A 23,384-nucleotide genomic window follows, 5' to 3' on the forward strand; every position below is an offset into this window, starting at 1 on the left:
TCAAACCCAACCTCAGAGGAAAGAATGCTGTGCTCTGAACACTGGTGCCGTACACACCAGCATACTCTGTGAAGGTCAAGAAAGCCCACCTTTGACCAGCCAGCTCCACAGAGATGCCAAATACAGAGGAGGATGAAGAGAGCAAATTCAGTCAAGTTGGTGTGACTTCAGAACACCCAGACAGGCCTATGAGACTTTGAGCCATAAAGGACAGCCATCCACCTGCTGCAGCACCAAACTGCTTCAGCATTTCTCTGCAGCACCCTCGTCATGGGGGTGCTCGTCCCTGGGAGAGAAACCAGGCAGCACCATGCTCTGGGGAGGCGGTTGGAGGGGTTGGAGTGGCTCACATCCAAAGGTCCTTTCAAGTCTAAGTCTCACAAGTCATATGGGCCGTGGACCAGTTGCACAAAGGTCATACCTTGGAAGTCAGGAGCTCAAGAATGTGCAAAAGCACCCATTGTTTCAGGAATGGTACGAAGACCCTTGGAAATGCCTTTGGTGAAGAAAGAAGCACTTTGGGCAGAACGGGGTAGGAGCTCTCCCATTCCTGGAGTGACTGAGGCCAGGACACCAAGTCCACTGCTGTCCGCAGCTAGGTTACTCATGTTTGCCTGCAGTTCAGGGATTTTCCCAGCTCTTCCACGTCAGGATGACTGCCAGGTGCGCTGAGAGGCTGATTTGCCCTCATGCCATGAGCCTGTCCTCAAAAGCAGGCCAGCCAGACCTCTGGCCAATGGGATGAAGTTGCTGAGCAACACATGTAAATTTGATTGTGGGTCACCTTTAGTGAAGAATGTGGGCATCGCTTTGATCACACTGCTTAAAAAACAAAACAAAACACAACAACAACCAAGAACATACCCCAAAAGACAAAACAAGCAAATGCCGTGCGGAAGCAAAGAGAGAGAAACCAATTATACACTACTTCCCATCGGGAAGTTACATTCGGCCACATCTTGGGAAGTGGGGTCTCAAAATGCATAGTGGTCGCATGGGTGGACAGATGTTTTCCTAATGAGAGCACCGCCTTCTCCTTTCTCTTGCCCAGCTTTTCCTGCTGAGTGTGACATCATATGGTACGGAATATCCCTTTGGTCGCTTCAGATCAGCTGCTCTGCCAAGGTCGCCTCCCCAGCTCTTGCCTACCCCCTGCCTACTGGCCTTAGGGTGGATTGGAGAGAGTTCTGATGGCACGTAAGCACTGCTCAGCAATACACAAAACACTGGTGCCATATCAGTGCTGTTCTAGCTACAAGTGCAGAGCGCAACACTATATGGGCTGCTGTGGGGAAAGTTAACTCCTTCACAGCCAGACACCTTACACACACACATCTCTATCTCATCTTGTTTATTCCCCATCCTGCGTGCATCAGTATACAGGTCCTTAAAAGAAGCACCCCATCCTTTCCGGAAAGGATATGGGATATGTGGGATTTCTTCATAATGCTGCCTTGTAGGCACTTCCTTGCCTATATGCAAGTGCTTGAAGTGAGCTGCCTTAAGCCCCAGTTGGGTGATTTTCCTATCCCTCCCTCCCACATCCTGATCCCTCCCTGTCACATCACCATGGGCAAAGAGAGAAGCAACGCTCACAAGCCGCCACAAGAAATCGCCAGCTGTCCTTTGGAAAAAACAAGTCACATTGGGCATGGTGGAGCCCTGGAAGAGCTGCCAAGAGCCGGCGACCTCAGAGGGTTCCAGTGTTCACAAGGCAACGAGACGGCCCAGAACCCCCGGAGCTAAATGGGACATTTGGCCAGCTCAGAACAGAACCTCAGCCCAAACGATCTCCAGAGGGTCCTTCAGACCCCCAAAAATCTTGGGTGCACTACATCACATGGGACCCAGACCAGCCACACAAAGGCAATGCCTTGGGAGGCAGTAGCACAAGAATGCGTAAAAGCACCTGGTGTTTCAGGAAAGGTACAAAGCCCCTTGGAAACTCCCTTGGTGAGGAAGGCAGCACTTTAGGAGGAGTGAGACTAGGAGCTCTGCTATTCCTGGCACGCCTGAGGCCGAAAAACCATGTCCACTGCTGTCCGCAGCTGGGTGACTCATGTTTGCCTGCAGTTCAGGGATTTTCCCAGCTCTTCCACATCAGGATGACTGTCACGTGTGCTGGGAGGCAGATCCCAAGACACTTTGGACTTCGAAACTCATGGAAGGGGCTGCTCCATCCCTGGCCCAGAACAAAGAGAAGTCAGGTTTTGACTCCGTGCCGAAAGCCTCGCCTCAAAAGCAGGCCAGCCAGACCTCTGGCCAGTGGGACAAATGTGTTGAGCAAACCACGTCAATTGGACAGTGGGTCAGGTTCAGGGAAGGACGTGGGCATCTCTTGGATCACGTTCCTATGCCTTGACCTGCTGCATTTCTGTGAAGGCCCAGAGGAAGGTCTCACTGCTTCAGAACTTTCATTGAACTTTGTCTTTGGGCTCTGTCAGAGCATGACGAGTGTCAGCAATGACCTTGTTGTCCTCTCCTCTGCCTTCAGGAGACTTCCTCTACTTCACAACACTCCATCCTTGCTGAAACATCTTGGAAACATGCGCCATGGCTCCTCCACATGTGCTGTCTTGATCTTCTACCTGACCTTACTCCACGGTCTCCTGCATGTCTGTGACGAACCACAGGGAGAAATGTCTCGCAGAATTAGCTCCAATCTCAGCACTGAATGCCCTTGTGCGGTGACTTCTCATGTCCTCACTGACTGACTGTCACCATGACTGGTGCCCATGCTCACCACAAAGTCAATGATAATCCAAAGGATGTTTGTGTGATGGAATCACACAATCCCGCACAGGTAGCCTAAGACCTCTGTCGTAATTGGCCTTAGGAGCCTGGGACACAGATACATCAGTTCAACGTCGGGTGGTATGAGGCAGGAACAAAAGCTGTCAGATGAAAGAAGCAAGCTCTTAACCACCAACAAGGCCTCTGAAGGAAGCAACTATGAGGTGTTTTGATGCTTCATGAGTAAGGAATGTTTCTGTTCCCATGGGGCTCTGGGATGCAGCATAAAAGACCATGCTCCTGCAGGCTCTGCATCCACTTCTCTTCTCTCTCCCTTTCCTTGAGGAACGAGGTAAGCCTGCGTTCACTCCAGCTCTCCCTGAGGGCCCCATTGCTGTCATGCTGGCCACTCAGTTTGGAACTTGGGCTGCCTCAGATTGGCACTGCAATACAGATGTTTTGGGCCTGTGACCTCTTTCCCTTTGGAAGGGGTGGATTTGGAGAGCTGGGGACTGTGGGGACCTCTCAAGCAGAGGGAGATTGATGGGGGTCAGCTGCAGGGGTGTCTCTCTGCAAGAATTAGCACCTGAAAACAGATGGACTCTTACCAAATAGCCCCGTGCATCCTGTCCAATCTCCACTGCAGCGATTTCTGTTTTGGAGATCACAAAGGCTGATCTTGGGGTCTGTGTTCCCTCCCTGCTACTCTGTGTTTCAGCTTTGCCTCCCTCGACGAGAGATGTCTTGCTTCAGACCCTGTGTCCCATCCCCCTGTGGTGCCTCTGGCCCAACCCCACTTGCAAGCAGCTGCAGTGAGCCGTGTGTCGCCCGGTGCGCTGACTCGACGGTTGTCATTGAGGCCTCCCCGGTCGTGGTGACCCTGCCGGGCCCCATCCTCACCTCTTTCCCTCAGAGCACCGCCGTGGGATCCTCTCTGTCAGCTGCTGTTGGCAGCTCCCTCAGCACTGGGGGGGTTCCCATCTCTTCTGGGGGCTCCCTTGGTCTGGGAGGGTCAGGGCTGTGTCTGCCTTCCCCACTCTGCCGCTTCAACTGCTGAAGCGCGGGGATCATCCCATTTGGGGCAGACATCCCTGAGATGGGTGGGCCATTCTCTCTGCCTCCCTGAACCCTGCAAACGTTCTTCTTGGTCTCTGTACTGTGCCACTGCATTTCTACCTTCTCATTAAAGACCTTGTGCAGCATAGCTGGAGACTCCTGGTGGTCTGTTCTCTACCTGCCTCCATTAGCTCCTCACACCTCAAGGAAAGCATTGCAAGGAAAGCTTACCTGATTCTGCTGGAAAGAGAGGAGGGAGAACCTGCCTTCCCTCAGGGCAGCGAGCATGTCCCCAGGCAAGAGACAGACAAGATGTCCTGCAGAGACCCTGCCAAGCTCAACCACGCTGTGATTCTGTCGTGAATGATGGAAGGGGAGGCTGCGAGAGCAGGGACTGCTTAGCCTGCAGAAGAGAAGGCTCAGCGGGCATCTTATCCATGTGTCTAAATACCTGGGCAGGGTAGGAGAGTGAAGCAGCCTCTTCTCAGTGGTGTCCCCTCGTGGCGGCAAAACGCAGCGCACACCAGATTAAACCCACTAAATGCCACACACAGTAACTCTACTGCTGTAGTGAGGGTGGTCAAAGACAGTAATCAGGTGTTCATGGATGTTGTGGAGTGTCCGTCTTTGGAGATAACCAACATGCCACTGGCCATGGATCTGAACAATGTCTTCTACTCCAGTGGGTGCCAGGGCTCAGTAAGCAAGAGGCACGGGCGGGGCGGTGTGGGGAGGGTGGGGCACGGGGCAGGAGGGTAATACGGAGGAGGAGGAGAGGCAAGCAGGAAGACTGAAGTGAAAGAAAGCAACAGAGCTCATAGGAAGGCACTGGGCTCGTAAGATGAAAGCACGGTGAGGAAAGGAGTCTGGGTGCCAAAAGCTGCAGAGGTCCCACTGAGATTTGAACTCAGATCGCTGGATCCAGAGTGCTCACCATTACACCATGGGACCCTCTGGACACATGCTCTGTCCCTGCTGTGAGCAAGTGATGGAGCATAGCACGAGGTTCAACAAAAGGAAGAGCTGCCAGGATGACACAACACACCCTCCTATGGGTTGCACAACGTCGAATACCTTCTTCCTCTGATGGCACTCAGGTGCCCTCTCTCCTGACATCCTAACTCTTTCCACTGGAAAAACAGCAGACAAAACCTGCCCTCTCCCATGCCTGCGAGTCATTCCCCATGCTTGGTGCACTGCCACGGCTATATGGACGTCCCTGACCTCATTCCACAGCAACTACCATAAACAGGTGTGCAACAGAAAGACAGGAACTCTTAGAGAAACGAGTCTCCATCCTGGTGATCACAGGATGGATGTGAGGTTGGAGCCCTCGTACTGCTGGCAGGCACAAATGGCTTCTGCTCTTTGCTGTACTTCTGTGGAAGGGGAACGACGGGAATAGGTTGGGGCTCAGAGTGCAAAGAAATTTGCCTGCAAAGGTGGCAGAGTGGTATCTCCTGAGTGCGGAGTGTGTATCTCCCATCCTTCTTCCCAGGAACATTGTTGCATCCACTTCCAGTTATATTCAGAAGGTCTACAAAATGTCGGAGTCTCAGTATAGTATGGCAGTGGCTCTGCACGCAGCCTGGGGACACAGGGATACCGAGATGTGCAGTCCTGGCTACAACTGTGCAAAAGAGCATTTCAAACCCAACCTCAGAGGAAAGAATGCTGTGCTCTGAACACTGGTGCCGTACACACCAGCATACTCTGTGAAGGTCAAGAAAGCCCACCTTTGACCAGCCAGCTCCACAGAGATGCCAAATACAGAGGAGGATGAAGAGAGCAAATTCAGTCAAGTTGGTGTGACTTCAGAACACCCAGACAGGCCTATGAGACTTTGAGCCATAAAGGACAGCCATCCACCTGCTGCAGCACCAAACTGCTTCAGCATTTCTCTGCAGCACCCTCGTCATGGGGGTGCTCGTCCCTGGGAGAGAAACCAGGCAGCACCATGCTCTGGGGAGGCGGTTGGAGGGGTTGGAGTGGCTCACATCCAAAGGTCCTTTCAAGTCTAAGTCTCACAAGTCATATGGGCCATGGACCAGTTGCACAAAGGTCATACCTTGGAAGTCAGGAGCTCAAGAATGTGCAAAAGCACCCATTGTTTCAGGAATGGTACGAAGACCCTTGGAAATGCCTTTGGTGAAGAAAGAAGCACTTTGGGCAGAACGGGGTAGGAGCTCTCCCATTCCTGGAGTGACTGAGGCCAGGACACCAAGTCCACTGCTGTCCGCAGCTAGGTTACTCATGTTTGCCTGCAGTTCAGGGATTTTCCCAGCTCTTCCACGTCAGGATGACTGCCAGGTGCGCTGAGAGGCTGATTTGCCCTCATGCCATGAGCCTGTCCTCAAAAGCAGGCCAGCCAGACCTCTGGCCAATGGGATGAAGTTGCTGAGCAACACATGTAAATTTGATTGTGGGTCACCTTTAGTGAAGAATGTGGGCATCGCTTTGATCACACTGCTTAAAAAACAAAACAAAACACAACAACAACCAAGAACATACCCCAAAAGACAAAACAAACAAATGCCGTGTGGAAGCAAAGAGAGAGAAACCAATTATACACTACTTCCCATCGGGAAGTTACGTTCGGCCACATCTTGGGAAGTGGGGTCTCAAAATGCATAGTGGTCGCATGGGTGGACAGATGTTTTCCTAATGAGAGCACCGCCTTCTCCTTTCTCTTGCCCAGCTTTTCCTGCTGAGTGTGACATCATATGGTACGGAATATCCCTTTGGTCACTTCAGATCAGCTGCTCTGCCAAGGTCGCCTCCCCAGCTCTTGCCTACCCCCTGCCTACTGGCCTTAGGGTGGATTGGAGAGAGTTCTGATGGCACGTAAGCACTGCTCAGCAATACACAAAACACTGGTGCCATATCAGTGCTGTTCTAGCTACAAGTGCAGAGCGCAACACTATATGGGCTGCTGTGGGGAAAGTTAACTCCTTCACAGCCAGACACCTTACACACACACATCTCTATCTCATCTTGTTTATTCCCCATCCTGCGTGCATCAGTATACAGGTCCTTAAAAGAAGCACCCCATCCTTTCCGGAAAGGATATGGGATATGTGGGATTTCTTCATAATGCTGCCTTGTAGGCACTTCCTTGCCTATATGCAAGTGCTTGAAGTGAGCTGCCTTAAGCCCCAGTTGGGTGATTTTCCTATCCCTCCCTCCCACATCCTGATCCCTCCCTGTCACATCACCATGGGCAAAGAGAGAAGCAACGCTCACAAGCCGCCAAAAGAAATCGCCAGCTGTCCTTTGGAAAAAACAAGTCACATTGGGCATGGTGGAGCCCTGGAAGAGCTGCCAAGAGCCGGCGACCTCAGAGGGTTCCAGTGTTCACAAGGCAACGAGACAAGGCCCAGAACCCCCGGAGCTAAATGGGATATTTGGCCAGCTCAGAACAGAACCTCAGCCCAAACGATCTCCAGAGGGTCCTTCAGACCCCCAAAAATCTTGGGTGCACTACATCACATGGGACCCAGACCAGCCACACAAAGGCAATGCCTTGGGAGGCAGTAGCACAAGAATGCGTAAAAGCACCTGGTGTTTCAGGAAAGGTACAAAGCCCCTTGGAAACTCCCTTGGTGAGGAAGGCAGCACTTTAGGAGGAGTGAGACTAGGAGCTCTGCTATTCCTGGCACGCCTGAGGCCGAAAAACCATGTCCACTGCTGTCCGCAGCTGGGTGACTCATGTTTGCCTGCAGTTCAGGGATTTTCCCAGCTCTTCCACATCAGGATGACTGTCACGTGTGCTGGGAGGCAGATCCCAAGACACTTTGGACTTCGAAACTCATGGAAGGGGCTGCTCCATCCCTGGCCCAGAACAAAGAGAAGTCAGGTTTTGACTCCGTGCCGAAAGCCTCGCCTCAAAAGCAGGCCAGCCAGACCTCTGGCCAGTGGGACAAATGTGTTGAGCAAACCACGTCAATTGGACAGTGGGTCAGCTTCAGGGAAGGACGCGGGCATCTCTTGGATCACGTTCCTATGCCTTGACCTGCTGCATTTCTGTGAAGGCCCAGAGGAAGGTCTCACTGCTTCAGAACTTTCATTGAACTTTGTCTTTGGGCTCTGTCAGAGCATGACGAGTGTCAGCAATGACCTTGTTGTCCTCTCCTCTGCCTTCAGGAGACTTCCTCTACTTCACAACACTCCATCCTTGCTGAAACATCTTGGAAACATGCGCCATGGCTCCTCCACATGTGCTGTCTTGATCTTCTACCTGACCTTACTCCACGGTCTCCTGCATGTCTGTGACGAACCACAGGGAGAAATGTCTCGCAGAATTAGCTCCAATCTCAGCACTGAATGCCCTTGTGCGGTGACTTCTCATGTCCTCACTGACTGACTGTCACCATGACTGGTGCCCATGCTCACCACAAAGTCAATGATAATCCAAAGGATGTTTGTGTGATGGAATCACACAATCCCGCACAGGTAGCCTAAGACCTCTGTCGTAATTGGCCTTAGGAGCCTGGGACACAGATACATCAGTTCAATGTCGGGTGGTATGAGGCAGGAACAAAAGCTGTCAGATGAAAGAAGCAAGCTCTTAACCACCAACAAGGCCTCTGAAGGAAGCAACTATGAGGTGTTTTGATGCTTCATGAGTAAGGAATGTTTCTGTTCCCATGGGGCTCTGGGATGCAGCATAAAAGACCATGCTCCTGCAGGCTCTGCATCCACTTCTCTTCTCTCTCCCTTTCCTTGAGGAACGAGGTAAGCCTGCGTTCACTCCAGCTCTCCCTGAGGGCCCCATTGCTGTCATGCTGGCCACTCAGTTTGGAACTTGGGCTGCCTCAGATTGGCACTGCAATACAGATGTTTTAGGCCTGTGACCTCTTTCCCTTTGGAAGGGGTGGATTTGGAGAGCTGGGGACTGTGGGGACCTCTCAAGCAGAGGGAGATTGATGGGGGTCAGCTGCAGGGGTGTCTCTCTGCAAGAATTAGCACCTGAAAACAGATGGACTCTTACCAAATAGCCCCGTGCATCCTGTCCAATCTCCACTGCAGCAATTTCTGTTTTGGAGATGACAAAGGCTGATCTTGGGGTCTGTGTTCCCTCCCTGCTACTCTGTGTTTCAGCTTTGCCTCCCTCGACGAGAGATGTCTTGCTTCAGACCCTGTGTCCCATCCCCCTGCGGTGCCTCTGGCCCAACCCCACTTGCAAGCAGCTGCAGTGAGCCGTGTGTCGCCCGGTGCGCTGACTCGACGGTTGCCATCCAGGCCTCCCCGGTCGTGGTGACCCTGCCGGGCCCCATCCTCACCTCTTTCCCTCAGAGCACCGCCGTGGGATCCTCTCTGTCAGCTGCTGTTGGCAGCTCCCTCAGCACTGGGGGGGTTCCCATCTCTTCTGGGGGCTCCCTTGGTCTGGGAGGGTCAGGGCTGTGTCTGCCTTCCCCACTCTGCCGCTTCAACTGCTGAAGCGCGGGGATCATCCCATTTGGGGCAGACATCCCTGAGATGGGTGGGCCATTCTCTCTGCCTCCCTGAACCCTGCAAACGTTCTTCTTGGTCTCTGTACTGTGCCACTGCATTTCTACCTTCTCATTAAAGACCTTGTGCAGCATAGCTGGAGACTCCTGGTGGTCTGTTCTCTACCTGCCTCCATTAGCTCCTCACACCTCAAGGAAAGCATTGCAAGGAAAGCTTACCTGATTCTGCTGGAAAGAGAGGAGGGAGAACCTGCCTTCCCTCAGGGCAGCGAGCATGTCCCCAGGCAAGAGACAGACAAGATGTCCTGCAGAGACCCTGCCAAGCTCAACCACGCTGTGATTCTGTCATGAATGATGGAAGGGGAGGCTGCGAGAGCAGGGACTGCTTAGCCTGCAGAAGAGAAGGCTCAGTAGGCATCTTATCCATGTGTCTAAATACCTGGGGAGGGTAGGAGTGTGAAGCAGCCTCTTCTCAGTGGTGTCCCCTCGTGGCGGCAAAACGCAGCGCACACCAGATTAAACCCACTAAATGCCACACACAGTAACTCTACTGCTGTAGTGAGGGTGGTCAAAGACAGTAATCAGGTGTTCATGGATGTTGTGGAGTGTCCGTCTTTGGAGATAACCAACATGCCACTGGCCATGGATCTGAACAATGTCTTCTACTCCAGTGGGTGCCAGGGCTCAGTAAGCAAGAGGCACGGGCGGGGCGGTGTGGGGAGGGTGGGGCACGGGGCAGGAGGGTAATACGGAGGAGGAGGAGAGGCAAGCAGGAAGACTGAAGTGAAAGAAAGCAACAGAGCTCATAGGAAGGCACTGGGCTCGTAAGATGAAAGCACGGTGAGGAAAGGAGTCTGGGTGCCAAAAGCTGCAGAGGTCCCACTGAGATTTGAACTCAGATCGCTGGATCCAGAGTGCTCACCATTACACCATGGGACCCTCTGGACACATGCTCTGTCCCTGCTGTGAGCAAGTGATGGAGCATAGCACGAGGTTCAACAAAAGGAAGAGCTGCCAGGATGACACAACACACCCTCCTATGGGTTGCACAACGTCGAATACCTTCTTCCTCTGATGGCACTCAGGTGCCCTCTCTCCTGACATCCTAACTCTTTCCACTGGAAAAACAGCAGGCAAAACCTGCCCTCTCCCATGCCTGCGAGTCATTCCCCACGCTTGGTGCACTGCCACAGCTATATGGACGTCCCTGACCTCATTCCACAGCAACTACCATAAACAGGTGTGCAACGGAAAGACAGGAACTCTTAGAGAAATGAGTCTCCATCCTGGTGATCACAGGATGGACGTGAGGTTGGAGCCCTCGTACTGCTGGCAGGCACAAATGGCTTCTACTGTTTGCTGTACGTTTTTGGAAGGGGAACGACGGGAATAGGTTGGGGCTCAGAGTGCAAAGAAACATGCCTGCAAAGGTGGCAGAGTGGTATCTCCTGAGTGCGGAGTGTGTATCTCCCTTCCTTCTTCCCAGGAACATTGTTGCATCCACTTCCAGTTATATTCAGAAGGTCTACAAAATGTCGGAGTCTCAGTATAGTATGGCAGTGGCTCTGCACGCAGCCTGGGGACACAGGGATGCCGAGATGTGCAGTCCTGGCTACAACTGTGCAAAAGAGTATTTCAAACCCAACCTCAGAGGAAAGAATGCTGTGCTCTGAACACTGGTGTTGTATACACCAGAATAATCTTTGAAGCAACCCCACCTTTGACCAGCCAGCTCCACAGAGATGCCAAATACAGAGGAGGATGAAGAGAGCAAATTCAGTCAAGTTGGTGTGACTTCAGAACACCCAGACAGGCCTATGAGACTTTGAGCCATAAAGGACAGCCATCCACCTGCTGCAGCACCAAACTGCTTCAGCATTTCTCTGCAGCACCCTCGTCATGGGGGTGCTCGTCCCTGGGAGAGAAACCAGGCAGCACCATGCTCTGGGGAGGCGGTTGGAGGGGTTGGAGTGGCTCACATCCAAAGGTCCTTTCAAGTCTAAGTCTCACAAGTCATATGGGCCATGGACCAGTTGCACAAAGGTCATACCTTGGAAGTCAGGAGCTCAAGAATGTGCAAAAGCACCCATTGTTTCAGGAATGGTACGAAGACCCTTGGAAATGCCTTTGGTGAAGAAAGAAGCACTTTGGGCAGAACGGGGTAGGAGCTCTCCCATTCCTGGAGTGACTGAGGCCAGGACACCAAGTCCACCGCTGTCCGCAGCTAGGTTACTCATGTTTGCCTGCAGTTCAGGGATTTTCCCAGCTCTTCCACGTCAGGATGACTGCCAGGTGCGCTGAGAGGCTGATTTGCCCTCATGCCATGAGCCTGTCCTCAAAAGCAGGCCAGCCAGACCTCTGGCCAATGGGATGAAGTTGCTGAGCAACACATGTAAATTTGATTGTGGGTCACCTTTAGTGAAGAATGTGGGCATCGCTTTGATCACACTGCTTAAAAAAACAAAACAAAACACAACAACAACCAAGAACATACCCCAAAAGACAAAACAAGCAAATGCCGTGCGGAAGCAAAGAGAGAGAAACCAATTATACACTACTTCCCATCGGGAAGTTACGTTCGGCCACATCTTGGGAAGTGGGGTCTCAAAATGCATAGTGGTCGCATGGGTGGACAGATGTTTTCCTAATGAGAGCACCGCCTTCTCCTTTCTCTTGCCCAGCTTTTCCTGCTGAGTGTGACATCATATGGTACGGAATATCCCTTTGGTCGCTTCAGATCAGCTGCTCTGCCAAGGTCGCCTCCCCAGCTCTTGCCTACCCCCTGCCTACTGGCCTTAGGGTGGATTGGAGAGAGTTCTGATGGCACGTAAGCACTGCTCAGCAATACACAAAACACTGGTGCCATATCAGTGCTGTTCTAGCTACAAGTGCAGAGCGCAACACTATATGGGCTGCTGTGGGGAAAGTTAACTCCTTCACAGCCAGACACCTTACACACACACATCTCTATCTCATCTTGTTTATTCCCCATCCTGCGTGCATCAGTATACAGGTCCTTAAAAGAAGCACCCCATCCTTTCCGGAAAGGATATGGGATATGTGGGATTTCTTCATAATGCTGCCTTGTAGGCACTTCCTTGCCTATATGCAAGTGCTTGAAGTGAGCTGCCTTAAGCCCCAGTTGGGTGATTTTCCTATCCCTCCCTCCCACATCCTGATCCCTCCCTGTCACATCACCATGGGCAAAGAGAGAAGCAACGCTCACAAGCCGCCAAAAGAAATCGCCAGCTGTCCTTTGGAAAAAACAAGTCACATTGGGCATGGTGGAGCCCTGGAAGAGCTGCCAAGAGCCGGCGACCTCAGAGGGTTCCAGTGTTCACAAGGCAACGAGACAAGGCCCAGAACCCCCGGAGCTAAATGGGATATTTGGCCAGCTCAGAACAGAACCTCAGCCCAAACGATCTCCAGAGGGTCCTTCAGACCCCCAAAAATCTTGGGTGCACTACATCACATGGGACCCAGACCAGCCACACAAAGGCAATGCCTTGGGAGGCAGTAGCACAAGAATGCGTAAAAGCACCTGGTGTTTCAGGAAAGGTACAAAGCCCCTTGGAAACTCCCTTGGTGAGGAAGGCAGCACTTTAGGAGGAGTGAGACTAGGAGCTCTGCTATTCCTGGCACGCCTGAGGCCGAAAAACCATGTCCACTGCTGTCCGCAGCTGGGTGACTCATGTTTGCCTGCAGTTCAGGGATTTTCCCAGCTCTTCCACATCAGGATGACTGTCACGTGTGCTGGGAGGCAGATCCCAAGACACTTTGGACTTCGAAACTCATGGAAGGGGCTGCTCCATCCCTGGCCCAGAACAAAGAGAAGTCAGGTTTTGACTCCGTGCCGAAAGCCTCGCCTCAAAAGCAGGCCAGCCAGACCTCTGGCCAGTGGGACAAATGTGTTGAGCAAACCACGTCAATTGGACAGTGGGTCAGCTTCAGGGAAGGACGCGGGCATCTCTTGGATCACGTTCCTATGCCTTGACCTGCTGCATTTCTGTGAAGGCCCAGAGGAAGGTCTCACTGCTTCAGAACTTTCATTGAACTTTGTCTTTGGGCTCTGTCAGAGCATGACGAGTGTCAGCAATGACCTTGTTGTCCTCTCCTCTGCCTTCAGGAGACTTCCTCTACTTCACAACACTCCATCCTTGCTGAAACATCTTGGAAACATGCGCCATGGCTCCTCCACATGTGCTGTCTTGATCTTCTACCTGACCTTACTCCATGGTCTCCTGCATGTCTGTGACGAACCACAGGGAGAAATGTCTCGCAGAATTAGCTCCAATCTCAGCACTGAATGCCCTTGTGCGGTGACTTCTCATGTCCTCACTGACTGACTGTCACCATGACTGGTGCCCATGCTCACCACAAAGTCAATGATAATCCAAAGGATGTTTGTGTGATGGAATCACACAATCCCGCACAGGTAGCCTAAGACCTCTGTCGTAATTGGCCTTAGGAGCCTGGGACACAGATACATCAGTTCAATGTCGGGTGGTATGAGGCAGGAACAAAAGCTGTCAGATGAAAGAAGCAAGCTCTTAACCACCAACAAGGCCTCTGAAGGAAGCAACTATGAGGTGTTTTGATGCTTCATGAGTAAGGAATGTTTCTGTTCCCATGGGGCTCTGGGATGCAGCATAAAAGACCATGCTCCTGCAGGCTCTGCATCCACTTCTCTTCTCTCTCCCTTTCCTTGAGGAACGAGGTAAGCCTGCGTTCACTCCAGCTCTCCCTGAGGGCCCCATTGCTGTCATGCTGGCCACTCAGTTTGGAACTTGGGCTGCCTCAGATTGGCACTGCAATACAGATGTTTTAGGCCTGTGACCTCTTTCCCTTTGGAAGGGGTGGATTTGGAGAGCTGGGGACTGTGGGGACCTCTCAAGCAGAGGGAGATTGATGGGGGTCAGCTGCAGGGGTGTCTCTCTGCAAGAATTAGCACCTGAAAACAGATGGACTCTTACCAAATAGCCCCGTGCATCCTGTCCAATCTCCACTGCAGCAATTTCTGTTTTGGAGATGACAAAGGCTGATCTTGGGGTCTGTGTTCCCTCCCTGCTACTCTGTGTTTCAGCTTTGCCTCCCTCGACGAGAGATGTCTTGCTTCAGACCCTGTGTCCCATCCCCCTGCGGTGCCTCTGGCCCAACCCCACTTGCAAGCAGCTGCAGTGAGCCGTGTGTCGCCCGGTGCGCTGACTCGACGGTTGCCATCCAGGCCTCCCCGGTCGTGGTGACCCTGCCGGGCCCCATCCTCACCTCTTTCCCTCAGAGCACCGCCGTGGGATCCTCTCTGTCAGCTGCTGTTGGCAGCTCCCTCAGCACTGGGGGGGTTCCCATCTCTTCTGGGGGCTCCCTTGGTCTGGGAGGGTCAGGGCTGTGTCTGCCTTCCCCACTCTGCCGCTTCAACTGCTGAAGCGCGGGGATCATCCCATTTGGGGCAGACATCCCTGAGATGGGTGGGCCATTCTCTCTGCCTCCCTGAACCCTGCAAACGTTCTTCTTGGTCTCTGTACTGTGCCACTGCATTTCTACCTTCTCATTAAAGACCTTGTGCAGCATAGCTGGAGACTCCTGGTGGTCTGTTCTCTACCTGCCTCCATTAGCTCCTCACACCTCAAGGAAAGCATTGCAAGGAAAGCTTACCTGATTCTGCTGGAAAGAGAGGAGGGAGAACCTGCCTTCCCTCAGGGCAGCGAGCATGTCCCCAGGCAAGAGACAGACAAGATGTCCTGCAGAGACCCTGCCAAGCTCAACCACGCTGTGATTCTGTCATGAATGATGGAAGGGGAGGCTGCGAGAGCAGGGACTGCTTAGCCTGCAGAAGAGAAGGCTCAGCGGGCATCTTATCCATGTGTCTAAATACCTGGGCAGGGTAGGAGAGTGAAGCAGCCTCTTCTCAGTGGTGTCCCCTCGTGGCGGCAAAACGCAGCGCACACCAGATTAAACCCACTAAATGCCACACACAGTAACTCTACTGCTGTAGTGAGGGTGGTCAAAGACAGTAATCAGGTGTTCATGGATGTTGTGGAGTGTCCGTCTTTGGAGATAACCAACATGCCACTGGCCATGGATCTGAACAATGTCTTCTACTCCAGTGGGTGCCAGGGCTCAGTAAGCAAGAGGCACGGGCGGGGCGGTGTGGGGAGGGTGGGGCACGGGGCAGGAGGGTAATACGGAGGAGGAGGAGAGGCAAGCAGGAAGACTGAAGTGAAAGAAAGCAACAGAGCTCATAGGAAGGCACTGGGCTCGTAAGATGAAAGCACGGTGAGGAAAGGAGTCTGGGTGCCAAAAGCTGCAGAGGTCCCACTGAGATTTGAACTCAGATCGCTGGATCCAGAGTGCTCACCATTACACCATGGGACCCTCTGGACACATGCTCTGTCCCTGCTGTGAGCAAGTGATGGAGCATAGCACGAGGTTCAACAAAAGGAAGAGCTGCCAGGATGACACAACACACCCTCCTATGGGTTGCACAACGTCGAATACCTTCTTCCTCTGATGGCACTCAGGTGCCCTCTCTCCTGACATCCTAACTCTTTCCACTGGAAAAACAGCAGGCAAAACCTGCCCTCTCCCATGCCTGCGAGTCATTCCCCACGCTTGGTGCACTGCCACAGCTATATGGACGTCCCTGACCTCATTCCACAGCAACTACCATAAACAGGTGTGCAACGGAAAGACAGGAACTCTTAGAGAAATGAGTCTCCATCCTGGTGATCACAGGATGGACGTGAGGTTGGAGCCCTCGTACTGCTGGCAGGCACAAATGGCTTCTACTGTTTGCTGTACGTTTTTGGAAGGGGAACGACGGGAATAGGTTGGGGCTCAGAGTGCAAAGAAACATGCCTGCAAAGGTGGCAGAGTGGTATCTCCTGAGTGCGGAGTGTGTATCTCCCTTCCTTCTTCCCAGGAACATTGTTGCATCCACTTCCAGTTATATTCAGAAGGTCTACAAAATGTCGGAGTCTCAGTATAGTATGGCAGTGGCTCTGCACGCAGCCTGGGGACACAGGGATGCCGAGATGTGCAGTCCTGGCTACAACTGTGCAAAAGAGTATTTCAAACCCAACCTCAGAGGAAAGAATGCTGTGCTCTGAACACTGGTGTTGTATACACCAGAATAATCTTTGAAGCAACCCCACCTTTGACCAGCCAGCTCCACAGAGATGCCAAATACAGAGGAGGATGAAGAGAGCAAATTCAGTCAAGTTGGTGTGACTTCAGAACACCCAGACAGGCCTATGAGACTTTGAGCCATAAAGGACAGCCATCCACCTGCTGCAGCACCAAACTGCTTCAGCATTTCTCTGCAGCACCCTCGTCATGGGGGTGCTCGTCCCTGGGAGAGAAACCAGGCAGCACCATGCTCTGGGGAGGCGGTTGGAGGGGTTGGAGTGGCTCACATCCAAAGGTCCTTTCAAGTCTAAGTCTCACAAGTCATATGGGCCATGGACCAGTTGCACAAAGGTCATACCTTGGAAGTCAGGAGCTCAAAAACGTGCAAAAGCACCCATTGTTTCAGGAATGGTACGAAGACCCTTGGAAATGCCTTTGGTGAAGAAAGAAGCACTTTGGGCAGAACGGGGTAGGAGCTCTCCCATTCCTGGAGTGACTGAGGCCAGGACACCAAGTCCACCGCTGTCCGCAGCTAGGTTACTCATGTTTGCCTGCAGTTCAGGGATTTTCCCAGCTCTTCCACGTCAGGATGACTGCCAGGTGCGCTGAGAGGCTGATTTGCCCTCATGCCATGAGCCTGTCCTCAAAAGCAGGCCAGCCAGACCTCTGGCCAATGGGATGAAGTTGCTGAGCAACACATGTAAATTTGATTGTGGGTCACCTTTAGTGAAGAATGTGGGCATCGCTTTGATCACACTGCTTAAAAAAACAAAACAAAGCACAACAACAACCAAGAACATACCCCAAAAGACAAAACAAGCAAATGCCGTGCGGAAGCAAAGAGAGAGAAACCAATTATACACTACTTCCCATCGGGAAGTTACGTTCGGCCACATCTTGGGAAGTGGGGTCTCAAAATGCATAGTGGTCGCATGGGTGGACAGATGTTTTCCTAATGAGAGCACCGCCTTCTCCTTTCTCTTGCCCAGCTTTTCCTGCTGAGTGTGACATCATATGGTACGGAATATCCCTTTGGTCACTTCAGATCAGCTGCTCTGCCAAGGTCGCCTCCCCAGCTCTTGCCTACCCCCTGCCTACTGGCCTTAGGGTGGATTGGAGAGAGTTCTGATGGCACGTAAGCACTGCTCAGCAATACACAAAACACTGGTGCCATATCAGTGCTGTTCTAGCTACAAGTGCAGAGCGCAACACTATATGGGCTGCTGTGGGGAAAGTTAACTCCTTCACAGCCAGACACCTTACACACACACATCTCTATCTCATCTTGTTTATTCCCCATCCTGCGTGCATCAGTATACAGGTCCTTAAAAGAAGCACCCCATCCTTTCCGGAAAGGATATGGGATATGTGGGATTTCTTCATAATGCTGCCTTGTAGGCACTTCCTTGCCTATATGCAAGTGCTTGAAGTGAGCTGCCTTAAGCCCCAGTTGGGTGATTTTCCTATCCCTCCCTCCCACATCCTGATCCCTCCCTGTCACATCACCATGGGCAAAGAGAGAAGCAACGCTCACAAGCCGCCAAAAGAAATCGCCAGCTGTCCTTTGGAAAAAACAAGTCACATTGGGCATGGTGGAGCCCTGGAAGAGCTGCCAAGAGCCGGCGACCTCAGAGGGTTCCAGTGTTCACAAGGCAACGAGACAAGGCCCAGAACCCCCGGAGCTAAATGGGATATTTGGCCAGCTCAGAACAGAACCTCAGCCCAAACGATCTCCAGAGGGTCCTTCAGACCCCCAAAAATCTTGGGTGCACTACATCACATGGGACCCAGACCAGCCACACAAAGGCAATGCCTTGGGAGGCAGTAGCACAAGAATGCGTAAAAGCACCTGGTGTTTCAGGAAAGGTACAAAGCCCCTTGGAAACTCCCTTGGTGAGGAAGGCAGCACTTTAGGAGGAGTGAGACTAGGAGCTCTGCTATTCCTGGCACGCCTGAGGCCGAAAAACCATGTCCACTGCTGTCCGCAGCTGGGTGACTCATGTTTGCCTGCAGTTCAGGGATTTTCCCAGCTCTTCCACATCAGGATGACTGTCACGTGTGCTGGGAGGCAGATCCCAAGACACTTTGGACTTCGAAACTCATGGAAGGGGCTGCTCCATCCCTGGCCCAGAACAAAGAGAAGTCAGGTTTTGACTCCGTGCCGAAAGCCTCGCCTCAAAAGCAGGCCAGCCAGACCTCTGGCCAGTGGGACAAATGTGTTGAGCAAACCACGTCAATTGGACAGTGGGTCAGCTTCAGGGAAGGACGCGGGCATCTCTTGGATCACGTTCCTATGCCTTGACCTGCTGCATTTCTGTGAAGGCCCAGAGGAAGGTCTCACTGCTTCAGAACTTTCATTGAACTTTGTCTTTGGGCTCTGTCAGAGCATGACGAGTGTCAGCAATGACCTTGTTGTCCTCTCCTCTGCCTTCAGGAGACTTCCTCTACTTCACAACACTCCATCCTTGCTGAAACATCTTGGAAACATGCGCCATGGCTCCTCCACATGTGCTGTCTTGATCTTCTACCTGACCTTACTCCACGGTCTCCTGCATGTCTGTGACGAACCACAGGGAGAAATGTCTCGCAGAATTAGCTCCAATCTCAGCACTGAATGCCCTTGTGCGGTGACTTCTCATGTCCTCACTGACTGACTGTCACCATGACTGGTGCCCATGCTCACCACAAAGTCAATGATAATCCAAAGGATGTTTGTGTGATGGAATCACACAATCCCGCACAGGTAGCCTAAGACCTCTGTCGTAATTGGCCTTAGGAGCCTGGGACACAGATACATCAGTTCAATGTCGGGTGGTATGAGGCAGGAACAAAAGCTGTCAGATGAAAGAAGCAAGCTCTTAACCACCAACAAGGCCTCTGAAGGAAGCAACTATGAGGTGTTTTGATGCTTCATGAGTAAGGAATGTTTCTGTTCCCATGGGGCTCTGGGATGCAGCATAAAAGACCATGCTCCTGCAGGCTCTGCATCCACTTCTCTTCTCTCTCCCTTTCCTTGAGGAACGAGGTAAGCCTGCGTTCACTCCAGCTCTCCCTGAGGGCCCCATTGCTGTCATGCTGGCCACTCAGTTTGGAACTTGGGCTGCCTCAGATTGGCACTGCAATACAGATGTTTTAGGCCTGTGACCTCTTTCCCTTTGGAAGGGGTGGATTTGGAGAGCTGGGGACTGTGGGGACCTCTCAAGCAGAGGGAGATTGATGGGGGTCAGCTGCAGGGGTGTCTCTCTGCAAGAATTAGCACCTGAAAACAGATGGACTCTTACCAAATAGCCCCGTGCATCCTGTCCAATCTCCACTGCAGCAATTTCTGTTTTGGAGATGACAAAGGCTGATCTTGGGGTCTGTGTTCCCTCCCTGCTACTCTGTGTTTCAGCTTTGCCTCCCTCGACGAGAGATGTCTTGCTTCAGACCCTGTGTCCCATCCCCCTGCGGTGCCTCTGGCCCAACCCCACTTGCAAGCAGCTGCAGTGAGCCGTGTGTCGCCCGGTGCGCTGACTCGACGGTTGCCATCCAGGCCTCCCCGGTCGTGGTGACCCTGCCGGGCCCCATCCTCACCTCTTTCCCTCAGAGCACCGCCGTGGGATCCTCTCTGTCAGCTGCTGTTGGCAGCTCCCTCAGCACTGGGGGGGTTCCCATCTCTTCTGGGGGCTCCCTTGGTCTGGGAGGGTCAGGGCTGTGTCTGCCTTCCCCACTCTGCCGCTTCAACTGCTGAAGCGCGGGGATCATCCCATTTGGGGCAGACATCCCTGAGATGGGTGGGCCATTCTCTCTGCCTCCCTGAACCCTGCAAACGTTCTTCTTGGTCTCTGTACTGTGCCACTGCATTTCTACCTTCTCATTAAAGACCTTGTGCAGCATAGCTGGAGACTCGTGGTGGTCTGTTCTCTACCTGCCTCCATTAGCTCCTCACACCTCAAGGAAAGCATTGCAAGGAAAGCTTACCTGATTCTGCTGGAAAGAGAGGAGGGAGAACCTGCCTTCCCTCAGGGCAGCGAGCATGTCCCCAGGCAAGAGACAGACAAGATGTCCTGCAGAGACCCTGCCAAGCTCAACCACGCTGTGATTCTGTCATGAATGATGGAAGGGGAGGCTGCGAGAGCAGGGACTGCTTAGCCTGCAGAAGAGAAGGCTCAGCGGGCATCTTATCCATGTGTCTAAATACCTGGGCAGGGTAGGAGAGTGAAGCAGCCTCTTCTCAGTGGTGTCCCCTCGTGGCGGCAAAACGCAGCGCACACCAGATTAAACCCACTAAATGCCACACACAGTAACTCTACTGCTGTAGTGAGGGTGGTCAAAGACAGTAATCAGGTGTTCATGGATGTTGTGGAGTGTCCGTCTTTGGAGATAACCAACATGCCACTGGCCATGGATCTGAACAATGTCTTCTACTCCAGTGGGTGCCAGGGCTCAGTAAGCAAGAGGCACGGGCGGGGCGGTGTGGGGAGGGTGGGGCACGGGGCAGGAGGGTAATACGGAGGAGGAGGAGAGGCAAGCAGGAAGACTGAAGTGAAAGAAAGCAACAGAGCTCATAGGAAGGCACTGGGCTCGTAAGATGAAAGCACGGTGAGGAAAGGAGTCTGGGTGCCAAAAGCTGCAGAGGTCCCACTGAGATTTGAACTCAGATCGCTGGATCCAGAGTGCTCACCATTACACCATGGGACCCTCTGGACACATGCTCTGTCCCTGCTGTGAGCAAGTGATGGAGCATAGCACGAGGTTCAACAAAAGGAAGAGCTGCCAGGATGACACAACACACCCTCCTATGGGTTGCACAACGTCGAATACCTTCTTCCTCTGATGGCACTCAGGTGCCCTCTCTCCTGACATCCTAACTCTTTCCACTGGAAAAACAGCAGGCAAAACCTGCCCTCTCCCATGCCTGCGAGTCATTCCCCACGCTTGGTGCACTGCCACAGCTATATGGACGTCCCTGACCTCATTCCACAGCAACTACCATAAACAGGTGTGCAACGGAAAGACAGGAACTCTTAGAGAAATGAGTCTCCATCCTGGTGATCACAGGATGGACGTGAGGTTGGAGCCCTCGTACTGCTGGCAGGCACAAATGGCTTCTACTGTTTGCTGTACGTTTTTGGAAGGGGAACGACGGGAATAGGTTGGGGCTCAGAGTGCAAAGAAACATGCCTGCAAAGGTGGCAGAGTGGTATCTCCTGAGTGCGGAGTGTGTATCTCCCTTCCTTCTTCCCAGGAACATTGTTGCATCCACTTCCAGTTATATTCAGAAGGTCTACAAAATGTCGGAGTCTCAGTATAGTATGGCAGTGGCTCTGCACGCAGCCTGGGGACACAGGGATGCCGAGATGTGCAGTCCTGGCTACAACTGTGCAAAAGAGTATTTCAAACCCAACCTCAGAGGAAAGAATGCTGTGCTCTGAACACTGGTGTTGTATACACCAGAATAATCTTTGAAGCAACCCCACCTTTGACCAGCCAGCTCCACAGAGATGCCAAATACAGAGGAGGATGAAGAGAGCAAATTCAGTCAAGTTGGTGTGACTTCAGAACACCCAGACAGGCCTATGAGACTTTGAGCCATAAAGGACAGCCATCCACCTGCTGCAGCACCAAACTGCTTCAGCATTTCTCTGCAGCACCCTCGTCATGGGGGTGCTCGTCCCTGGGAGAGAAACCAGGCAGCACCATGCTCTGGGGAGGCGGTTGGAGGGGTTGGAGTGGCTCACATCCAAAGGTCCTTTCAAGTCTAAGTCTCACAAGTCATATGGGCCATGGACCAGTTGCACAAAGGTCATACCTTGGAAGTCAGGAGCTCAAAAACGTGCAAAAGCACCCATTGTTTCAGGAATGGTACGAAGACCCTTGGAAATGCCTTTGGTGAAGAAAGAAGCACTTTGGGCAGAACGGGGTAGGAGCTCTCCCATTCCTGGAGTGACTGAGGCCAGGACACCAAGTCCACCTGCTGTCCGCAGCTAGGTTACTCATGTTTGCCTGCAGTTCAGGGATTTTCCCAGCTCTTCCACGTCAGGATGACTGCCAGGTGCGCTGAGAGGCTGATTTGCCCTCATGCCATGAGCCTGTCCTCAAAAGCAGGCCAGCCAGACCTCTGGCCAATGGGATGAAGTTGCTGAGCAACACATGTAAATTTGATTGTGGGTCACCTTTAGTGAAGAATGTGGGCATCGCTTTGATCACACTGCTTAAAAAAACAAAACAAAACACAACAACAACCAAGAACATACCCCAAAAGACAAAACAAGCAAATGCCGTGCGGAAGCAAAGAGAGAGAAACCAATTATACACTACTTCCCATCGGGAAGTTACGTTCGGCCACATCTTGGGAAGTGGGGTCTCAAAATGCATAGTGGTCGCATGGGTGGACAGACGTTTTCCTAATGAGAGCACCGCCTTCTCCTTTCTCTTGCCCAGCTTTTCCTGCTGAGTGTGACATCATATGGTACGGAATATCCCTTTGGTCGCTTCAGATCAGCTGCTCTGCCAAGGTCGCCTCCCCAGCTCTTGCCTACCCCCTGCCTACTGGCCTTAGGGTGGATTGGAGAGAGTTCTGATGGCACGTAAGCACTGCTCAGCAATACACAAAACACTGGTGCCATATCAGTGCTGTTCTAGCTACAAGTGCAGAGCGCAACACTATATGGGCTGCTGTGGGGAAAGTTAACTCCTTCACAGCCAGACACCTTACACACACACATCTCTATCTCATCTTGTTTATTCCCCATCCTGCGTGCATCAGTATACAGGTCCTTAAAAGAAGCACCCCATCCTTTCCGGAAAGGATATGTGGGATTTCTTCATAATGCTGCCTTGTAGGCACTTCCTTGCCTATATGCAAGTGCTTGAAGTGAGCTGCCTTAAGCCCCAGTTGGGTGATTTTCCTATCCCTCCCTCCCACATCCTGATCCCTCCCTGTCACATCACCATGGGCAAAGAGAGAAGCAACGCTCACAAGCCGCCAAAAGAAATCGCCAGCTGTCCTTTGGAAAAAACAAGTCACATTGGGCATGG

At 52.4% G+C, this 23,384-nt stretch overlaps 3 long non-coding RNA genes across 3 annotated transcripts; all 3 read left to right on the forward strand.

Annotated features, from left to right (window-relative positions):
• The first annotated feature begins 8,427 nt into the window (after positions 1-8,427).
• LOC121076124 lies at positions 8,428-9,375 on the forward strand. The gene is made up of 2 exons (XR_005823340.1): positions 8,428-8,523; positions 8,890-9,375. It is a non-coding gene; the product is annotated as an uncharacterized LOC121076124 (long non-coding RNA).
• Positions 9,376-13,860: 4,485 nt separating this feature from the next.
• LOC121076119 lies at positions 13,861-14,808 on the forward strand. Its single transcript, XR_005823336.1, has 2 exons — positions 13,861-13,956; positions 14,323-14,808. It is a non-coding gene; the product is annotated as an uncharacterized LOC121076119 (long non-coding RNA).
• Positions 14,809-19,293: 4,485 nt separating this feature from the next.
• LOC121076123 lies at positions 19,294-20,241 on the forward strand. The gene is made up of 2 exons (XR_005823339.1): positions 19,294-19,389; positions 19,756-20,241. It is a non-coding gene; the product is annotated as an uncharacterized LOC121076123 (long non-coding RNA).
• Positions 20,242-23,384: the final 3,143 nt, after the last annotated feature.

Source organism: Cygnus olor, chromosome 11, assembly GCF_009769625.2.
Source record: "Cygnus olor isolate bCygOlo1 chromosome 11, bCygOlo1.pri.v2, whole genome shotgun sequence".
NCBI classification, from domain to species: Eukaryota; Metazoa; Chordata; class Aves; order Anseriformes; family Anatidae; genus Cygnus; species Cygnus olor.